This window comes from Diadema antillarum, unplaced genomic scaffold (assembly GCF_040938485.1).
Source record: "Diadema antillarum isolate AM-2024a unplaced genomic scaffold, OU_Dant_1.0 seq00001373_RagTag, whole genome shotgun sequence".
NCBI classification, from domain to species: Eukaryota; Metazoa; Echinodermata; class Echinoidea; order Diadematoida; family Diadematidae; genus Diadema; species Diadema antillarum.
Window position 1 is genome coordinate 1,318,556 of NW_027272134.1, and position 22,718 is coordinate 1,341,273.

Below are 22,718 nucleotides of genomic sequence, written 5' to 3' on the forward strand. Positions count from 1 at the left end.
AAAAAAAAAAAAAAGAGTTAGAAACCTGAAGTTAGGTCTCAACCAAAACTATACACTCTTTTTAAAGACTGTGACATTTTGTTCATCATAACAGCTATCTCCTGTCAGCAGATGAACACAATCAACTGAAGAAGAAAATAAATGTTCTGCAGGACAGAAGAAAATGAATATATGAAGCATTTCGTTTTTTATGTACCATGTTTCTACTGTACTAAATTTTAGCAGCTTTTTGGCATCTGCCCTGTCAGGGGTCTTATCCTATACTAACGATTCCTTTTACTACCGTAAAAAAGCCAGGAGCAAACAATGAGCTCTGAAAAAAGAAAGGAAAGACTCCAGCCAGACCTGTTTGAAGCTGACAACAGAGTTTATGTTGGCCTTCTTTACAGTCGAAATATGTTCTTCTCTACCCGAGATGTGGAAGAACTTAGAGCTACAAACTAACATGGAAACAAGGGGAGAGATTTTGGAAACTACCAGTATACATGCTAGAATGGCTAGTCTACACAGCAGATGAAGATTCAGACCCATGTTGCCTTTAGCTATAAAGGTGACTGTCTTCTTTGAATAAACAGACATTCAGCTAAGAAGAATGTCGGAGAGAAAGACAAGAGGGAATACCAAGAGATTCTGTGTAATAATGCTGCTGCTATTACCTCTTAGTTTTCCAGTGTGATGCTCGAATCACTTCAAACATGTTTCAATTACCCCAGTCAGTGGAATAACACCAGCTATTCCTGGCAGGTATGCTCCTTAGATAGGGCATTAAGTTTTGTTTCCATTATCCAATTATACACCTTGCGGTGGAGTGGAGCACTGTGGATAAAGTGTCTTGCCCATGGATACAGATAATCAGAGTATATAGTGTAAGTTTCATAAGGCCCATTCACACCCAAAATTAGCAGTGTCTTAATCATGATTGCTAAATCTTCTTCATGCGTATTCAAACACAAGGAAAATATCTCATTGTCTCAACCATGCATGTCTACACAGTGAGTATAGAGTCTGACATTGGATGGAGAGATCTTTGGATTTGATGGCACGCAAGACTTTTCACTTGATCCTCTTCTATTGATGCTCTGATCTGCAAATGTTTGGTCACTGGCACAAAACAGGATTACGAAGTCAAAGCCCGAGAATCATTCATGTGGAAGCAGCACATAGACCTCCAATGAATTTGTAGCTATGTCATAAGAAACCAATGGAACAAACAGCAAATTCAAGCACACATTGGGTGTTTGCATGAGGCGGTTGAAATCATGGCACAGAAAGAATTGTTGTTGGTGTTGTCTTTTTTCTCCCAAATTGCATTCAGACACACCTCACTCATAAATTATTGGAACTATAAATCCCCCACAGAGTAGAATATCTACTTTGCAATTAAATGCCGTGCAAATAATCATGATTAGGAACTTTCATGTGAACAATGACTGAAAAAAACAACAACAACAGTCAGCAGTTGCATTGTGATTCAAAATCATATGTATATCTGATCTATGTTTTATGAGAACTGTATGGGAGCTTGAGGTGAAGCAGGGAGCCCACCTTCCAGGGTGAAGTAGCCATAGCATGGTAAATGTGCCTATTTGCCAGTCTTCTCTTAACCCGTTGAGGACGAGTCCCGAGTATACTCGGGCAGGTGTCTATGGGAAATGCGTGTTGTAGCATAATCAGTCCGTCCTCAATGGGTTAAAAGTGCATGTTGACATAAAAGTGACAACATGGGAGTATAATGATTACAGACAATCCAGTGCTCAAAGAGTCTCGGCAGTCATTGCAAGCTAGGATAAAGTTTCCCCTAGGGAAATCTATAAGGAGTTATGTCTTGCTAGTGGGAAATGAGCTGGGGGGGGGGGGGGGATGGGGTGGGCATGAATTGGCCATCATTCACAGCAACAGCAATAACAACAACAAACCCTGTCTGCCTTGTCAAGGACTAGGGAAGTGAAGAATGTGATTAAAAGTAATGGTAACTCTCCTATTAAAGTAAGTTTCCGTAGTCCGTCACTTTTTTCAATCAGTTCTCTTTCAGTATGTCCTTTCTCTTTCTTTTACCATTGATTAGTCCTGGCTACTGGCAGACAGGCCTGAATCTATGTCCACTTTGAAATATTCCCCCAATAGCATCATCATCTCTGAGACCGAAGCTCCCTTTCCCATCATAATTTCTGTTTTTCTTCCCCCTGTCTAATGTTGGTTATAACTGAAACATGATATAACAGGACGTCATTTTCGTTCTGATGAATCTGCTATGTGCATTATTAATTCATCTGTTCCTGTCTGTGGTAGGAAGTCTCAGCTATCCAGGCGACACGCAAAGGTGTGAATGCAGAGTACTGTATACGCCAAATATTTCATGAGGTTTTTATTTTTGCGAATTTCACGAGTTGGGTGCTATTTGCAAAATTAAAGACACGCGAAAATATTGACTCTGATCCCGATGTGAATGTGCATTACTGTGTACATTTCTCCGTTCAGTACAGGACACTACGATCGCGAATTTAACCACTCGTGAAATCATTGGGAATTCCCGTGTACATTTCTCCGTTCAGTACAGGGCACTACAATCGCGAATTTAACCACTCGTGAAATCATTGGGAATTCCCGATTAGCGAAAATTTTGACTCGCGAAATATATGGCGTATAAAAGCATCTTATATCTCTCTCTTTTTCTCTCTGTCTCTGTTTCTCTTTCTCTTTCTGAGACATAACTGTCTTGCCAACTTCCAGCTACCTCTAATTATTTATCTTATCATTTGAATCATAATCTAATCATATGAAATGAAGCAGGATTGAGTAGGTTGGTTTACACCATGTTTACTCTTAGTTGTGTTAAACAGTAAAAATATTTGGAAATTTTCTTGATGTTATCGTAATCATTGTTTTATTGTGACAAATATGCAGTATGTATTATTGCACTCTTATTTTTGTTGTGTGTGTGTGTGTGTGTGTGCATTGTGCTCTACTTTTGTCATTCTATATAGCTGAACTATCAAAAGTGTTTGATGTTAAAGGGATGGTACAGTATTGGCGGAGATGAGAATTGGGCTTTCAACTCTTTGCGAGATACCAAGAAAACACTTATGAAATAGTACAGAGCTTACCATTTTAAGAGGACTTCAAAGTTTATTTGATGAAAATCGGATTTGGAATGACTGAAACATCCAAAAACAAAGTGAAACAAAGCGATTGTAATAAAATGTGGGTCTCACACTTATTAGGATCACTCTGTTTTGGATATCTCAGCCATTTCAAAACCAATTTTCATCAAATAAACATTAAATTCCTCATGGTATTACATGCTCTTTCATATTTTGTAAGAGGTTTCTCATTATCTCACCAAAAAATGTTAGAAACCAGAAATTAGGTCTCAGCCAAAACTATACAATCCCTTTAAGTGTTACAACATTCTCACTTTTCTCACAATTCTCACAATTTTCACAATTCATCCTCTCTCTCTTCTTTACAGGGATACAGGGATCGTACAGTTCTGGTTGAGACTTAATTTCAGGTTTCTAACATTTTTAGATGAGATAATGAGAAATCTCATATGAAATATGAAAGAGCATGGAATTTTATGAGGAATTCAATGTTTATTTGATAAAAATTGGTTTTGAAATGGCTGAGATATCCAAAAAAAAAACCGATTCTAGTAAAGTGTGGGACCCACACTTTGTAACGATCGCTATGTTTTACTTTGTTTTTGGATGTTTCAGTTATTCCAAACCTGATTTTCATCAAATAAACTTTGAATTCCTCTTAAAATGGTAGGCTCTGTACAATATCATAAGTGTTTTCTTGGTGTCTTGCAAAATTATAAAAGCCTAATTCTCATCTCGACCAAAACTGTACTATCCCTTTAAGTACATACAATTGACATGTGCCATGGCCCACCACCAACGCCCCCCCCCCCCCTTACTCACAGCTTCATACACACACACAAAAAGGGGGGAGGTGGAGGTTTGTATACTTCACTACCTCATGGTGAATAATGCAACCCACCTTTGATTTCATTGAATTACTAAGGTACAGTTGGAATGGAATGGATAGGCTACACTGATTCCATATGGATCAGGGGAAAGTGCCACTGGAGTTATTTTGACAGTCTGCCAGCTCTTCATTGTATCACACTCTATGCTATACAGTTTCTATCAAGAGCAATCTGCTCAACTATTTTGTTTTGTTTTGCTGAAAGGATATACAAACATTGTGTTTGCAAAAACTTGCAACAGTTTGGTGATAATTAGATGGTCAGTTAAAAGAAAATTTGATTGTCTCCATACATAAAAATGAAACTATGTGTGTTTGCATGTGTTTGTTATGTTGCACATATGCTCAAATAGTGAATAGAAGAAATGAAATGGTCAACAACATACTGGGCAGGATCACATACCACTTGCAACTAAAATGCTCACTGTACTGTGAGTAAATGATTGTGTAATGTATATGAAAACTCTATTTATGTATATAACTATGTATATGTGTGTGTGTATGTATAAATGTATTTATGTGTGTGTGTATGTATAAATGTGTTTGTGTGTGTGTATGTATGAATGTATGTATGTATGTATGTATGTAGATATCCGTTTTTGTACAAATGCCAACTGAAAAAAAAAAATCCTATATGGACAGTAAAATGGAATCTGAATCTCAATCTGAAATGGATGGTCAGCCTATTGTATTGAATTATGTTGGGACAAGTGAGTAAGAAATTTCAAGAACGTTTCAATATACAAGAAGATGAATAGATGTAGAAATGCAAGAATGCATATACACTGTACACACGAGAGTGCAGATTGATATGATAAATGGCCATATGAAATATGTAGAAATTGGCAAAAAGAAGAAATAGGCAGTATGTTATACTGAGTGCATGTAGGAATAAAAGAAACAGCAAACTAGTTACTATATGAATGAATCAATGAGTTCATGATGAAGAAAAGTTTACATTAGGTAGTCTAGTATAACTCAGAATGGACTTTTGCAAGTTGCTTCTAATTCTAACATCAACTCAACTTTATTTCACACGATTAAACCAAAACCAGCATTCCACTGCAATGTGCACTTTGGCAGCACGTTAATTAAAGAGAGAGAGAGAAAAAAAAACAACTATTGAGAAAGAAAGTTTGTACTTACAAACAGGAGCTATGAGAGACTGTGAGTAAAATTCCAAGTGTCTGTTCCCTCCAAGCAGAAAAGTACATCCAATAGAGTTCTTGGCACAGTAAAAGATAAGTTTAGATGTAGTACATTTGTGTAGCTGGCAGAGATTGAGAGAGAGAGACTGTACCATATCACAATGCTAGCCACTTTGGTGTAAAATGAGCTACTAGTACTTGTAAGTAGTACTAGAAATAAAGAACTGCTGGTCGTACAGTGGGCAGTAGCTCATCGCAGCAGTTCCTGTGAAGCCCTGTGGCCAGTGACGGTGGTGCAAAATGCAAAGTTGCGCTAACCAGATTATCTTCTGCTTGAGTGGATTCCTGCAAAGATCCTTTACGAGAGTCTCTCCTCGTGGGGCTTTGTGGTGCACTATTTTGTACGGATCGAGCTCTTTCAGATTGGTAAAAGAGTTCATTTGTGAACGAGCTTGGGAATTACACGTGAAGTTTCCATGTTAACTTGAATCCTTTTCAGATTGACAAAAGAACCTGTTTGTGACTCTGCTAAGGGACTTGTTACAGGGCAAATCAAGTATATTTTATGTATCTGAAAATAAGCTATGGTCACCTTTCTCCCAGTTGCATTCCTCCCGGCGCATTTGGTCACTTGTGGTGGTCTGAGGTGTTTTCTATTCTAGCTTTGCTCAATTCTAAATGACCATTAGAAATATGCATGAACAATATTTGAGGAGACTGTATTTACAACTTCTAACAATAACACTGCTTAATCTTTGAAAACGTGTACATGCATATGCACACATTCTTGCTGTGCTTAATTGAGAGACCATGTAAAGTTCACAGCTGTGGAAGTGAATGGTGTTCGCAGTTGGCAGCGGGAGACACTGTTCGTTCTGTGTCTGTCAACTTTTTTCATGCTCAACACGAAATACATGAGTTTTGCATGCGAGAAAATCTTGCAGTGTAAAAGCGGAAACTAATTGAAAGGCACGTCAGGAGTCCCTAGCTGGAAGGTAACTCTTGACGATTAGGAATCACTGTTCTTAAGTTAAAACTTAAGTTTTTGTTGATTGTTTAATCTGTCCTTAGAGTATTACGATGTCATTGTTTAATCTGTCCTATAGAGTATTACGATGTCATTGTTTAATCTGTCCTTAGAGTATTACGATGTCATTGTTTAATCTGGCCTTAGAGTATTGCGATGTCATTATATCATTGGTTTTATGCAGAATGGTAGCTGGTTTATTGGTGTATATACAAGATACTCTGGATCATAAAACTATCATTAATTTTATTGAATCTCACTAAAATTCATGCGGAATTAGGCTACTCCAAGGTATCAAAATAAGTGAGGAAAGTCAAGTAATTGCCACTTAGTCAAATAGCTATGAAAATGCCAGAGTTGTGTAGATTCCTATTTGTATCAGTCCAAAACCAATCATTGTTACTAAACTTTTGTGGTCGCCAGCAAACAATCAAACCCACCACTGTTTGAACAAGAAGTTTTGTGACTGCCTTTCAAATTCCTGGCTCAACTGTCATTGCTGTGCATGAATGAAGAACAACTACAAAACCCACTCAGGATTCATGCTGAAATCACAGACTGTTGCACAGTCTCCTTTATCAGCCATATAGCAGCACCGAAGCTTTCAATGTCATGCCTTTAGAAGAAACTCAAACCCAAAGAGAAATGTGCACACACAACCTAAATTGGTAGGCAGGACTAATAAGAAGCTAGTCCAGATGGTGTCACCCTGGACTAGTGTTATTCTAGTAATGCTAGCTTGACTTGCTTATTGGACTACCGTGAAGTTAGTAATGACTACTGGACTTGGTAAGCCAAGGCAAGTAATAACTTCTGGACTTGCATAATGCTAGTCATGATGTTAGTTAACACTGCTGGACTAGGGAAATCAAGCTAGTAATGAGCATAAAACTACTCATCATGTTAGTAGTGATTGCTGGACTAGTTAGGCAAAAGATAGTCAAAGAGTGCTGGACTAGCACAAAGCTAGTCATGTCTGCTGAACTAAGTTACTAGCTTTGGATTTCCATGCTAGTCATGACTGCTGGACTAGCATGAGACTTGTAATGGATGCTGGACTATGCTGAGTAAGGCTAGTCATTGCTGCTTGACTAGAAAACGACTAGCTTTAAACTAGTGTAGATGGTGTCAAGTTACACTAACATAGAGCTAGTACAAACAGCTAGACTAGCTTATTGCTGGTCTGGCCCTTTTGACTAGCTTTCACCAAACCTAGTGCAGCATGCGTGACAAGCGAAAGCTAGTTAAGGTCTCGGAGATGAATCTGAAATGAAATTACATGTATGCAGATAATGTAACTGCGACGAAAATACATTAAAACAAAAGCAATAATATCAGGTTAAAAATCTCAAATTTTATTCATCCAACGAATGCAGCAATTTAATGTAGGCATCATGAATATCACAAATGAATCTTACATAATTGAAAAGAAATTGAATTGCAGCATTGAATAAACATATGAATATACAGGGTTACATAAAAACACTCAATGCACAATGGAAAGCATGAAATAAATCAAGAGTCGAGCTCTACAACTGCATATCTCCTTATATACAACATTTATATAAAATTGAACCCGTAAATGGCCATGTGTTGTGAACTTGCAACCCAAAAGGGTGGAAAGTCTGAAACTAAAGCAGAAATTCATTCCCAAGGATTGTGTACTAAATGTACAGTACATGTATTTTGGAATTTAATTAGAGAAATCTGACTCTTGTTGCTTTCTTACAAATGATTATAACATAGGCATATAGTAATAACTCATTGAGATAATGTGTGTGGTTCCTATACAATTTCGTTATTACAGAGTATATTTCATAAACTTTCACACAAAAACACATTACTGTCCATAAGAACAAGATGTAATGAGGCTTGCAGTGATGTAACATCCAATACAAATGTAGGTACATGTAATGTATTAATCTGATCTAAAAATACAACAAATGGAACAAATTCTCTAAAAATTTCAGATTTTGACTTTCTTTTTATATCATGCCATTTTGTACAGAAAGGATGCATTTCTGAAGGTGGTATCAAGGTATGAAATCAGACTAGTACAAGACCGATGTTAGTACACAAAACAGTCTGTCCAAAGGGGTTTTCCGAGGTATTGTCATGAACAACATTTCATGAATATTCTTTATCTTTAAGGTATCTACTTAAAACGTATCTTGACTGTAATGCTTTCGGGTCTGGAGAGCAAGATTTTTTTTTCCTCTCTTGGGGGCCTTATCCTCTGCCCCCCCCCCCCCCCCCCCCCCCGAGCTCCAAGGAGGTTATCATAGGTATTGAGGCATTGTCATGAACGTATATTCTTCACCTATAAAGATATCCACATACACCATATCTTGCCTATAATGCTTTTGGATATGGAGCACAAAAGTTTCTCCCATCTTCCCTTGCCCCCCCCCCCCCCCCCCCCCCCCCCCCCGACCACATGCTCAACATGAACAACCTTGGGACCCTACCCACTAAGGATGATCCCAACCAAGTTTGACTGAAATCTGGACTCCGGTTTGAAGAAGATGGACATGTGTTTTTTTCCCCTTGGCCCCCACCACCGAAACTTGGGTCTTTCCATGAACAAACTATATTCTTTATAGGTAAATGTATAGATCTACAAACAACATATTAACTGCATTGTTTTGGGGTCTGGAGAAGAAGATTTTTAAAGATTACCCCCTTTTTCCCCTTGGGGCTGTCCCCCTGGGCCACATGCTCCACATGAACAACTTTTGGTCCCTACCCCCTAAGAATGATCCCCACCAAGTTTGGTTGATATCCGCCCACCAGTTCTTGAGAAGAAGATGAAAATGTAAAAGTCTATGCACGACGCATGACGAACAAAAAGCGATCGATCGCAATAGCTCACTCAAGCCTTTGGCTCAGTTGAGTTTAAAATAGACACAATGAACATTACCCACTTCACTAGCAGTTGTTAAGACCACATTTTGAAAACAGTACATGGATCGACCAGTCTCTGTCCTAAAAATAGATCAATTTTTTTTTTTTTTTCACCAGAAAGCCAGTTTCTGACTAAAGGCAGCTTATTGTGTTACTGATATTTGATCATCTAATATTCAAATTAAATATCAACTAGCACTAATTGACAAAATTTGAATCAGTTAACCAAAATAAACTAACAATTATACCTCAAATGACCTTGTTTTTTGACTTTTGAGGCTTTGACCCTGTCATGTGACTTCAAAGTGTGTCATAAGGGGAAAGTTACCATAGTGCACCTATTATCCAAGTTTGGTTACGATTGAAGTTCAAAAAAGTTACTGAAACTGTAACAGATGGACACATGGAAGGAAGCATGGATGAACATACAGAATTTGGATCGTTTTGTGTCATCACAATATTTGGTGAATACTGCCAGTTGTTTGGGAAAATAAAATCTTCCCTATAATAAGGTTGTTTTTAGGGCAGCTTGAAGTTTCAAAACAAACTCTTTTCATCAACGAGCCCTGTTCTACTTTTAGTGTTGAAGTGCTGCAGTACGTCCTGGTAACAGCTTCATGTTCAACTACAGATGAGCCTGATGAGGCTGACTCTTCAACAAGAATGTAAGTTCCAACTTCAGAGGAGCATTTAATGTATCTCAAAAGAGGAAAAAGCAAGGATATGTACGTAGGCCTATACACCGATGGTAGCTGTCTCTTCTCGTTGGGCTTCTAATCTAACGTTGGAATTGTGTTCAGTCAGGGCTTGGTGGAGCTGCAACTACTCTCTCTCTGCCTGAGTTGATGAGTGGTGTCATACTGTAGCTCCTCAAGGTCTCCAAACGATACTCAATGAATCCCGAGATCCTTGTCATACAGGTACTCCTGAAATATAAGAATGCATTGTAGGTCAAAGCTTTTTCTCGAGTCTCAACAAATTTCACTTTGGCACAGAGTTGACTATAACTGATGAAGATCTGATAGCAGTAGAAATACATGTAGTGGCATTCTTATGGAAGAAAACGAGAATAGGTTTATAATAAATGAACGGCGCAACTGGCATGTGGGAGCTTACGTTACATTACGTTACGTTGGAGTTTACGTACATCCAACCTATAAGTCATGGAATCAGACCAATCTGCACACAAAATTTATTAGACATCTATGAACATGTACATCAAAGATTATCAAAAGCCCCCACATTGCCTGTATATTTGCCCAATGATTTAATTAAGACATAGATGCAATTAATTTCCCTGTAAGGACCATTTTTTATTATTATTATTCTTTTTTTTTTTTTTTTGGGGGGGGGGGGGGGGGGGGCTCATGACCATATCCTGAACAACTTTGGGTCCTTGCCCCCTAACTAAACAAGGATGATCAACTCCTAGTATGGTTGAATTCTGTCCACTATCTCTGGAGAAAAGTTGAAAATGTTCAAGTTTTTGCAAGCTAGATGAATAAGATACCATGTATGTCACTTAAGCTTTCTGCTAAAGAGGGCTAAAAAGTTGTAGATCACATAAACTTATGAGTATAAACTTACATATCCTTGTGCACCTTGTGTGGTGTCTCACAAAGTGGGGTACTGCATCGCAACTGCCTTGGCTTCAACGCGTCTTTTGCTCACTACTTGGGTATCTGAATTTAAAAAGGAAGCAAGAAGAATGTTAATCATATTCTACGAAGCAAATATATAACATTAAAAAATTGACCCTCATTTCAATCTTTTAAGGGGCTGAACTATTTTCATGTTTTTTTTTCTTGGCATTAATTTCTATTGCTATTCAGTACCGCTGTTTCAAGTACATTTATTCATGTGCTTCTTACACCAAATATCAGTTAATACAAATGAAAATTTCATGCAGATGGGTTAAGTGTGGATGTGCACAGTTAGTAGAAAAATACAAGATGTGATTATCCATCGAACTTTATGGCAAATCAATTTCCATTTTTTTTTATTCATCATTATTATAATTATATCATAAGTATTAGGACTGTTATCATTTACATGTGGCCCAATGGGGCTACCAAGAAAATAAGTCAGCGTGGAGTCTTGTAGGTACACTCTGTTTACATGTTTCATACAAGTATATCAGTCTTTATTTTTAAATCTATAACCATCACTGAATTTACAACGTTATACTTACCGGTCCCTTCATTTTTTTTTTTTTTTTTTTTTTTTTTTGGGGGGGGGGGGCACATTTTAGACTGTTATTCTCTATATTTGAGAAGACAAAAACAAAAGTGAACAGGCAAATTAGATGGTGCTATATTGCATGGAAATGTATAGTACAAGACATGACAATGGGAAACTGGTTTTCCAGACCAGTATTCAAACAATTGAACTTACGCTGTACAGTTTTCTGCTTCCATTATCAACAAGAAATATGCTACGATGATCTGGATAAGCAGGTGTCTCCTTGGAGCAGTCAGAACTCCTTCCATCAGCTATTGAAGTATCTCCTCCCCCTTGGAGTGATGTGTGTGTTGAATTCCTGGGCAAATAAGTAAAATTTAAAGGTTTTACAAATCATACAAATTATGGCACGAGGATAATAGGTCCCTCCAGTTTACATTATAAACTTGAAGTGCAAAATCATTTAATATACATATTTGCCATAAGCAACGTTCAGCTCTACTTACACAACTCAAGACTGACCATAACATGATTTTCACTTCTGTCGATACAGCAAGTACACATTTTTCTTAAATACGAGTACTAACCTCTCAAGGCTTTCATTTTCAGAGAGAAGGACAGCTCCAAAACTGCTCCATGAAGAATAATTAATACTTGAAAATCATTTCTTCAAACAAAACAAAACCAACAAAGCTTTCAGTCTCTTAATGTAGCCTCTTATGTAATTACTGAGACTCTAGAATGTAAAATAAATGTGAATCAATCTCAAACTAGTCTCCCTTCATTAATCATCGTGGAAAACAACAGAATAGCTTACAGCAGGGTTAGTGCAATGGAAGTCCATATCTCAGAGGCTCCTTCGCTGATGTTGGCCCGGTGTTTCCAGCATTCGTCAACCCTGCATTCAATGGCTAGTCGTTGGCCACATCTGTTACATGTACTTCTTCAATCTGGTGATCTGCACCCTCGTGGTGTGACAGAGACTGTACAGCTATCAATCTGTCTTCGTTCTCCAAATGATGACCCCTATACCGAGTTCCTTTAAATCACCATCACTCCCGAAGAACTGTCATGTTACGTCTTTTTATCTGGAGGAAAGCATGAAAACACAATGTTCAGAAATGGATTTAGAACTCATCTCCACAAGACAATATGCAGTTCCGTTTTGTCCACACAAATACTAAGTGTGCATCAATAGAAAAGCTAGAAATTACTTTTTAGCTACATCGATCAGCATATTTAGAAAGACCCAAAGATGATCTCTGCCAAATTTCAATGCCTAAGGTCACCTGTAACTTTCATAAAAAACAATGTTCAAATATAGTACCCGTTGTCGTCTGCTAAAAGGGGGATCGATCTCCATGATGCGTGAGCACGTTGATCTTCAGCTAGAAGTGTGATGTCACAGTGGACTAACACTTAACAGTGCATGCATCGTATTTCTTACGTAGATGATTGCCACACATGACGTGGGAGGGCAATAGCACTATGGTATTCTCCCAGCTGTGTGGATGCTCGAATGTGGTGGCAAATAAAAGTCCTTTTTACTACATAGGTCATCACAATTATATAAATCACCAAATTTCACCATTTTTTTTTTTATTACCGTATCAATCGAGATCACCTTCTGGCAACACAGTGTCAGTGATTCGGCTGTCGACTCAATAGCAATGTAGAGTTTCTAGACGCTTCTAGTCTATTGCATTAACCCTATTTCAACTGGGCTATTGGAGACCAAGTTTTTACGGGGGGGGGGGGGGAGTCAATTTGACATTTAATGACCCCCCTTCAGATCTCGGCCGCCGATCGCGCGATCGCCGCAAAATTTTGCCTGAAAATAGAGCCGGATGTCAACTACAAGATTACACAGTCATACAATAGAAAAAATGTTGATTTTATATTTTTGAATAAAATTATGCAAATTTATGCATGAAATTATATTTTTACATATAACTCCAACAAAAAGACTGAAGGATTGCTAAATTTTTGTGTCAGAGTTCCTCAAGACACATCAAACAATTTTCTTTTTAAAAAATAGCGCAGTCAAAATCAGTTTCTTTTGTTTTTTTATTGTTTTGTTAATTTTTCATGTATTTTACTGTTTTTTCGATCTTTTGTTTTCCATTGTTTGTTTGTTTTTTTCCCAAAATTTGTTGCAGGCACTTTTTCAAGCTTATCTACATTAGAATTGATTAATTTCAATGGTTAAAAGTTGAAATAATCTAATTTATATCAATTAAACAAAAAAAAACAACAAACAAACCACAATTTGCATAGGATTTGCACAGAAATCATGAATTTGAGCTGTTTTCAGGTTGACATGCATATTAGTATGCAAAACATTGCGTAACTTCAAAACGGTGTATTTATACCCGGACATCGCAAATTTGGTCTCAAAATATGCGGGAGACTTCAATGAAAAAAAGTCATGAAATGACGCGGCAAAATCTTTGCGCGTTGCGGAATCGTGGTGTGAAATGTCGAGAAGGGGGTCAATTTGACCCCCCCCCCCCCAGTTAAAATAGGGTTAATTATAGCACAGCTTTATATACGTCGATCTCTAACCGTGGTCTAAACTCGACCAGACGTCTCCCTCTACATACTTTACAGTGATCATCTCTGTGTGCATGATGCTATGCTTGTAGTCCATGTAGAGTTCATACCACTGCACTGTAGGCCTAACGTTAGGTCTATAATACCGCAATGAGAACCGGACCTAGGCCCTAGGATATAGCTTATCCTGGAAAACCGTTCAATGTAGGCCCTAGATGTTTAACAGTGGTCTAGGTTCTGCTTCTACTACGTTCTAGGGCTAAATCGTGATATCGGTCCCCTCTCATTCTGCGTGTGTGTCTCCACTAATGTGCAAAGTCTATGGAGGTTGAAAGAAGTCCCCAGCTATAGCGGTGAAGGGTGAGTGGGGACCTAACCGGAGTTCTAGACTACCGGTACCTACTAATACTAGTTGGGCCTAACCCGTTAGTAATAGTAGGCCTATTTCGCGTTAATGCTGTTCTAGTTGGAATAGAATAAATGAGTAGGGCCTACAATTAACGTCAACGGTTGTGAGACTTGTTTAGACTAACGCCAACGGTTAGACTTTTACAGTTAGACTTAGAGTAAGCCCTACCTCGGTAGAACCCCAACTTAAGTTACATGTAGACTAGACCGTGTCTAGTTCTATTAGTTTCTCTAAGATCTAACATTACACTGTTAGTAGTTAACGTTAGGCCTACGACTAACGTTCTGGAGAATTTAGACTCAGAGTTTAGTGTATCCCAATATTTTCTGAAACGCATAATGTTAACGTGAACTTTTAGAACTCTATTAGAAGATAGCTCCTGATGATCGATGTATCATGAGAGGCATTTTTTCAACTTCGCTCTAACGTAGTGTTATAGGTGCCTACAAAAGTACAAGTAGCCCCCTCACACAGTTACCGGTACAATGTCAGATGTACAATGTCAATGACGGTTACATTCGTCACTCATTTTTGTTAATTTTGGAAATCATAACCTGGTCTAGACTCTATTTTGTTTGAAAAATGCGTTTCTAACGTTAAAAAGTTAAAGACTTTATAGTCCGCGAATAGGCCGAGCCCCATCCCAACATGCACAAAGACTCAAAGCATTACTGTAGTATTAGATTCCAACACCTAACAGGGGTTGAGTTTCGGCCTCGGATTCTAGCTGTTAGGTGTTTATGGTAAGGTAACTGCGACCAGCCCCATAGCTATTGAACTGTGTACACTAACGTTACAAGGAGCGTCCCTGGCCCGGGGTTATTCGTAAGGTAACTTAGATGGTCGTTTACGGAGAGGTAGTAGCCCATAATACTGGAAAAACTCAACAAGTTATAATTAGATCGATCTATGGTTTGCTTACCTTCAAAAATGTGAATAATATCTCCGCCCCACTCCATTTGAAGACAGAAATTTTCTCACGTCCATTACATCCAGGCTCTGATTCTCACGATTGCACAAGCACGTAAATCCTATGCATATAATACAGTACACGCACAGCACATCGTCTACACATGCACACAGTACGTCCACGCACAGGCGACAGACGCGTCGCTCAGGTAAACCTTCCCGCGCCCAAACCAGGGGAAATTGCGGCTGGTGATTGGCTTAAAGTAAACACATGACAGGGGAATTCTCAATTTCTATTGGCCTAACCAAATGCATTCAAATATGTATTCACTGGAATTCACCCTAGTTCTGCCAGCTTGACTTACTAGTTCACGGTAGTTCCTTCAGTTTTACTAACATGCGCTGTTTTCGTAAGATCAACGAGTTTATGATAGTTTCTCCACTTCGACTAGCTTTACACTAGTTCCTCCACCTTGACTAATTCTTGGCGTATACACTGCAAACTAGTACAGCATACAATTTTATGCTAGTCAGACTTGATTGACTAGCTTTGGGTTAGTAAACCATGGCCTGATTTAATCCAGCAGAGCATTACTAGCTGCATTGCCGCATTTTACTATCATCATGTTCGTATAGCAATTTTTACTAACCGTGCTCGACTAGTTTAATGCTAGTCAGGCCAGGAATTGACCCATTTAGGTTGTGTGTGTGGATTGAGTGAAAGCAGCAACATTTACTAGAGCACATCAGTGAAAGTTTGAGGAAAATCTGACAATTGATGCAAAAGTTATAAATTTTTGAAATTAATATTTTGGTGTTGTAATGACTGGATAAGGAGACTACTTGAGTTTTTGACATCCTATATATATATATATATATATATATATATATATATATATATATATATATATATATATGTGTGTGTGTGGACAACAATATAAGGAAAATACAAAGAAAATTCAACATGCTTTCACTTTTCTAGCGTAATGAAAGAGCACTTGACTAACCGATTTTAGAAAGCAGGGGGATTAATTACTACCCTTAACATACATGTGTGTCAGTATCAAGTTGATGGAATGTGTAATTTTCATGAAAAATGAATTTTTGTGGAATTCTCTTTATATTTTCTTTATATTGTTGTCCACACATGACATGAACTCTAGTACTAAGTAGTCTCCTTATCCAGTCATTGCAATACCAAAACTTAAAAAATTAATAACTTTTGCATCAATTGTTCATTTTCCTCAAACCTTCACTGATTTGCTCTACTAATGTTGCTGCTTTCACTAAATCCACATTGGTCTTTGGGCTTTGGGTTTCCTTTAAATGTTACATCTTGGAGAGTGTGATACTGGCCTTCAAGGAGCTATGCCATGATACCAGGAGGCCGGTCATCTTTATAGGGTATAGCTACCGGCACACCTATCATCTCTAGCTGATCATATTGCAGGATTGATGGCAGGACTCTTGATGGTATCTTTTGGTAGCACGTGTGGAAAAGTGCAGTCATGCTGGAACAACAATGGCTCAGAAGCCACAGAAACCAATGCAGTTCTAACAAACATTTATGTAGAATTTCCACTGAAACCAAAAGATAAACAATGAGACACAGGGGACATTTTGTCAGATGTTGCCTGTGAACTTTGAATGTATGATAGTTTGCAGAAATCATTGGATTTGTTGAGAGCATTAATTTGCCAAGTCATGTTTACGTTGTAAAGTGAAAAAAAAGAAGAAAATACTCTAGTCAACATATGTGAGCTCATTTAGAACAATACACAGGAAATGTAATTCACAGCTCTTGATAGATAACAGTAATCCCTAGTTTATTTCTGTCATGTCATGCCAAAACCAAAGCATAAAACAAAATAAAACAGAAACTGCAACCTTTCACCTAAGCCTTTCAACTTGTATAGAAAAATTTGATGACATACCAAAAATTCGGCAATACAATATATGCAGTGAGGGTCATATACAGGAAATGGTTACAGAAGGCAGTATCCTGAGTGTATGTTTATTTCATACGCTATTACGTTCCAGGAGAAGTAAATATTCCCAGTTGTGTTTGATTAGATTTCCTGATGGTAATCTATTTTTCTGTCCGTGAAAGTTGTATGCGGTGAGTCATTCTAATTGTCAATGTTTGTTTATGTGGCTATTTTCATTTTAAACTCCAAACTATTTACAAAGATCACATGGCCCATACTAACCATGTAAGTGCTATTAAGTGGACCATATCTACTAAAAGCTGAACATGTGCCTAGTTTCAAACACAGGGAGTATGGGGAGTGGGATATATGACCTGTGTCTAGCACTTTGTCAGCGTAAGGGTAATGTACCATGAAAAAGTCAGATATTTTCACTGTTTGTCCACACACTCTTCAATATGCATTTTCCCAAATTTGTGAGACTCTTTGAAATAGCTTCCTGAAAAGGTACATCTAAAGTAGTTTGATTTATCATAAGTAACTTGTTTCCAGTATTGTCATACAAATTCTTGTTGAATAGTCCTGTCACTATTTCTGTTGCAATAGTATTATTACCACACTATGCCTTTATAGGGTCAGACAAAATGATGAAAAAAAAAAACAACTGTTGAATTTATCGTGTACAAACACAAGAAAAAACACTGACTGCAATTTTGGTCTTGGTTAATATCTCATTCTTTCAATTTAGTCAGAAATGTGAGAGCGAAATGCTAGATATCTTCCATACCTTTGATGTGACAATAGGTTTCCATTGTAAAAGTTTTCGAATTACTATAACAAATTTTGGACTTTTTAGATGTAATGTAGGACTTGCTTGCATTGTCTCGTTGCCAACCACCTTTGTACAGTACCATGAATTTCTCTATAAGTCTGACACTCCCTAGTCAGATGGTACTCAGTCATGAGCCGTGCAAGGAATTGTTTTTGAAAAAGATTCTCTGTTTGGTAGTTGATTCTAGTTTTTACATAGAGGAAATCTGGAAAATGTGTATGATTTCTAATTCAGAGATAGAAAGACTACCTCAGTTGAGATGCTGTAATGAGAAGCTTATCAGATTTTTGTTGTTGTTGTTGTTATATATCACAGCACAATCAATAAAACTGAAAGACAAATTAAATGAGTGTACTCAGAAACAGGGAATTTCAAAGAAATAAACTTTTTTACTGCAGCTTGTGCTATAACAAGTGTGTGAATATTAGACATTCTGAACTACTATTTCTTAACAGTATAATGATTTCGGTGTAGGATACACTCTGCCACTGTTCAGATCTGCTGTGACCTTGAGTACCAATCCATAAAATTGCTCTAACCTACCTCACCCCCTCAAGTGGCAGTGGCCATACAGTGTATCTGCTCCTCAGTGCTGCGTGCTTTTGGCAAAAACTGTTACATACATGCATGTTTACCTGTAGATTTGGTGTGATATGTGTGCACAAGGAACAAATTTGAGTCTGCTGCTATCTACATTAATTCCTTTTAGTTTGTTTTCATTTATGAGGTGTACCTAACTTCTTACCTCATTTTTCAGGAACAAATATAACCCCGACTTTTGGGTGTTTCAAAAATTATATGTTCTAGCAGCTGCAATGAGAAACTGTTTGAAAAGTTCTGAAAACAAAGTACAGAAAATACTAAAAGTGATTCTATATTTTCTTTTCCATTTGATCACTGTACATGAAGCAAATATTGAACATTGTTGTCACAACTTAGATGCCATGATCCATAGATGAAGCTTCAGGCTCATGGAAAGTAAATTGCAAATGAAAGTACATTTAGCAAAGATTCTTTCAGTGATAGATTTTAAATCTTTGATATTGGATTTTCAGTAGACATACAGTATATAGCAAACAGACTCCAATGGTAGCACAGAGTAGCGATACCTCTGCCATATGTCTCTAGACCATAGACTTCCTGGAAAGGACATTGTGACCAACATCTTATGTGGTTTATTAAACTATCTAAGTGTTGTCCATGCCCCCCAGCAGCATTCCCAGAGCCAATAAACATGCAACCTACTCCATCCATCACCTTTGGTGTCATCATCCCCATCTCCACCATGGGGTGGTATCAAGTTATCAGGCCAGCATTTATGATTCATCCCAATCTACAACGGCAAAGCACAGGTCTAGTGCACTTCCGACTGTTCAGAAGAGGGTGCTTTATGAGGCATCATGTGCCTGAGGATAGAGGACATGCTGGCTGCTCCATTTCATGATTAGGAGGAGAGGTGTTGATGCGCAAAATGATGTTGTTGCCATGGCAACGGTAATGAGATGACCCAGGGATGCATTTAAGTGTTTTTCACTCATGAGAATTTTGCATGTAAACAGTTTACGAGAGATGGTGATGCGAGTGATGATAAGAGTGTTATTGATGTCACCATAAATGTTAGATGGGAGCACGTACATTATGTTCACAAGTTATTTACAGCAGATTTGATGGTTTGTTTTTCATTGACTGGTAGTTACTTGATTATTTTTTCTCATTGATGAAAGCAATGTATCACTATACATCACTTTATCCACCATGTAAGGTCTTACAATCTCTCTGAGTTTTTATTCTATTTTATTCCAAAGAACCTGCTTTACAAATTATTCTACTAAAATATAAAAAACACAGATATTGTAGTTTCTACTTATAAACATCACATTTACTTTGTAGCTCTTTACTGAATAATGCAGAATGGAGAGATGTGTATTACTGTTGTCCCATGTTGGAGGAAAAAAAATAGCACATTTTGATTGTGATGAGGCTTTTAATAATTTGCAAAGAGCAAGTCAAGGTCCCAGTAAAACATTGGTAGGAAAACATTGTTGCCAGAGGACTTGTTTGCTGTTCATTCTAAATGATTAAATTGTGAATCACATGTGTATTGACCGATTTGGGTTTGTTGAGGGCAGCAGACAATTTGTGGCACTGGGCGCAGCCATTAGCTCAAATTGCGGTGTCCCAGCCGACCCCCCCTCCTCTCCCCCACCCCCGGGCAACATGTTTATCGCGCACTTAGTAGCAGGAGTACACGCACTTGTAACAAAGGTTCGCGCATTAAGCAAGCGTTCGTGCACTCAGTACGAGACGCCTATTGGCTAAAACAACCATGCATCAGTTTTTTATTCCGTGCACGTGAGAGGGGTGGGGGAGAGGGAGGGGGGGTCGGCAGGGACACCGCAGCCATGCCGGCAATACACAAACCGCCTCACAGAATCGGTCAATAAATCAGAAAGATGTCTAGAAATTAGGTGAGATGACAAAACTATGCAATGAATGTCGACAGTGGTGTATAGGGTTATGAAAAATAAGGGTCAGGAAATGGTCAACATTTCTATATATCTTAAGGTCAGGTTTCAGTGCCACCTGAGCTGCTGTGTCATGTTAGGTTTACTTTTGTGATTACGAAAGTAATATGATATTAGTTTCTAGTGACTCCCCACAACTTCACTTTTTCTTTCATTATTTCGCTTTCAGTCATTTACATTCTATTGAAGTCAACAATGATAGTGGCACATTCCCAGCTTGATTTGCGCTGCATATGAAGCTAATGTGAAAATAGCCTGCAACGCTCAAATAGACAAGCTATGCCACAAATATTTCTCAGAATGCAATAATAAATTCATTGTGTCAGTGATCTATGAGAGAATTCTACAATTATGTCAAGGCCTCTGACACCAGTGAAGAGCTAATGGCCTGTAAATTGAAGGGCTGCTATTCAGAATGCATGACTGATAGAACAGTTAATCAAATTTTGATTGCAGTTCTTATGATTGACAGATCGTCTCTTAATGATTCTCTGTCTGTCTGTCTGCCTCTCTCTCTCCCTCCCTGTCTCTTGCTCTCTCTCTCTCTCTGTCTTTCTCTTTCTCTCTCTTCCTTCTACCCCCCCCCCTTTTGCTCTTTCTGTCTCCTCATGAACCTGTAGGTACCCTACCTATTTTACCCATTCTTTGTTTTCATATATCTCTGTATCTAGAGCAATGTTTTGTAAGATATTGAATAACGCATTAGATAAGTATATGCTGTTAAGCAAGATATATTCAGAGCATAAAATTTTTGTGAATTGAAGCCAATGGCCTTTTTCATGTGAACTGCCACTCGCATTTAGTGCATATGGTGTAGACAAGAACTTTTTGCAATACATTTGATGTTTGCAAATCATGGCTTTTGCAAAAATTCCCAAAATTAAAATGAATGCAAACATTGATAATTCCTCATTTTGCAGTACATGCTTAAAGGGATGGTACAGTATTGGTGGAGATGAGAATTGGGCTTTTAACTTTTTGCGAGATACCAGGAAAACACTTATGATATAGTACAGAGCATACCATTTTAACCCGTTCCGTACGGGAACCTAATGATCTGTGTATTAAGTCTATGGGGATTTCAGAATTCAGTATGGAACGGGTTAAGAGGAATTCAAAGTTTATTTGATGAAAATTGGGTTTGGAATGACTGAAACATCCAAAAACAAGGTAAAACAAAGCGATCGTGTTTAAGTGTTGGTCCCACACTTTATTAGAATCACTCTTTTTTTTGATATCTCAACCATTTCAAAACCAATTTTCATCAAATAAACATTGAATTCCTCATAGAATTACATGCACTTTCATATTTCAGAAGAGGCTTCTCATTATCTCACCAAAAAATGTTAGAAACCTGAAATTAGGTCTCAGCCAAAACTGTACGATCCCTTTAAGTGTTACAACATTCTCACTTTTCTCACAATTCTCACAATTCTCACAATTCATCCTCCCTCTCTTCTTTTCTTCTCTCCCACTCTCTGTCTCTTCCTCTCCTTGCTGTGATGGGTTTTGATCGATGAACACAATTCCACAAGATGAAGAGGACTACTCTGGTCTTTAATTGACTCAAATTATGACAAATCAGCATTGATAGGACTTGAGGGGATGATCCATCATTCTGGGATTATGAACAATTCAGATAAATTTCCACCCCACTTTGCACCATCAGAGTCTGAAACGGTCGACTGATGATGGAAAATTGGAATAAATATATTCCCTCTCACTCTGACTTGGAACAAATCAACTTGCTCATACCTTGTAATGAGCCTTAACCTGCTTTAAATTGTTTTTATTGGCACTCGGGAGCCTATTGTATCGTGTGTTTACATACCATGGGTAGATTTTAGGGGGTGTACAATGTTATGTTTGGATTTGCAGAGGTACGCACACACAGCAATCATGGACTGAATGCCATTTTATACAAAGGCAGGCATGTTTTTTTGTTTAAACAAAGGAATCAACTTATTTAAAGGACAAGTCCACCTTCATATACCTAAGGATTGAGAAAATGCAGCATTATTAGTAGAAAATGCAGCATTATTAGTAGAACGCATCAGTGAAAGTTTGAGGGAAATTGGACAATCCGTTCAAAAGTTACGAATACGAGTATCTGCGCAGTCACTGCTGGAAGAGAAGACTACTACAGTGTATGATGTCACATGCGTACAACTATATAAGGAAAATAAAAAGAGAATTTCACAAAACTTTACTTTTTGAATAAAGTGCACATTTCTTCGACTTGCTACTGACGTATGTTAAGGGTAATATTATTCCCCCTGCCTTCAGAAAGAGAGAAGTTGAGTGTTCTTTTG

At 37.9% G+C, this 22,718-nt stretch overlaps 1 protein-coding gene and 1 long non-coding RNA gene across 3 annotated transcripts in view; one reads left to right on the plus strand and one right to left on the minus strand.

Moving 5' to 3' along the window:
- Positions 1-22,718, plus strand: part of LOC139708801 (DNA repair and recombination protein RAD54B-like) — a 291,148-nt gene that overhangs the window by 210,130 nt on the left and 58,300 nt on the right. The gene's annotated exons all lie outside the window — the stretch shown is intronic.
- Positions 9,935-15,271, minus strand: LOC139708782 (uncharacterized). 2 transcript variants are annotated; one of them, XR_011709387.1, is made up of 5 exons: positions 15,135-15,271; positions 12,068-12,338; positions 11,464-11,608; positions 10,657-10,751; positions 9,935-9,995 (listed from the first exon to the last, which is right to left on the minus strand). It is a non-coding gene; the product is annotated as an uncharacterized lncRNA (long non-coding RNA). The 2 variants fall into 2 exon arrangements; XR_011709386.1 differs by lacking the exon at positions 15,135-15,271 and having other exon boundaries at positions 12,068-12,599.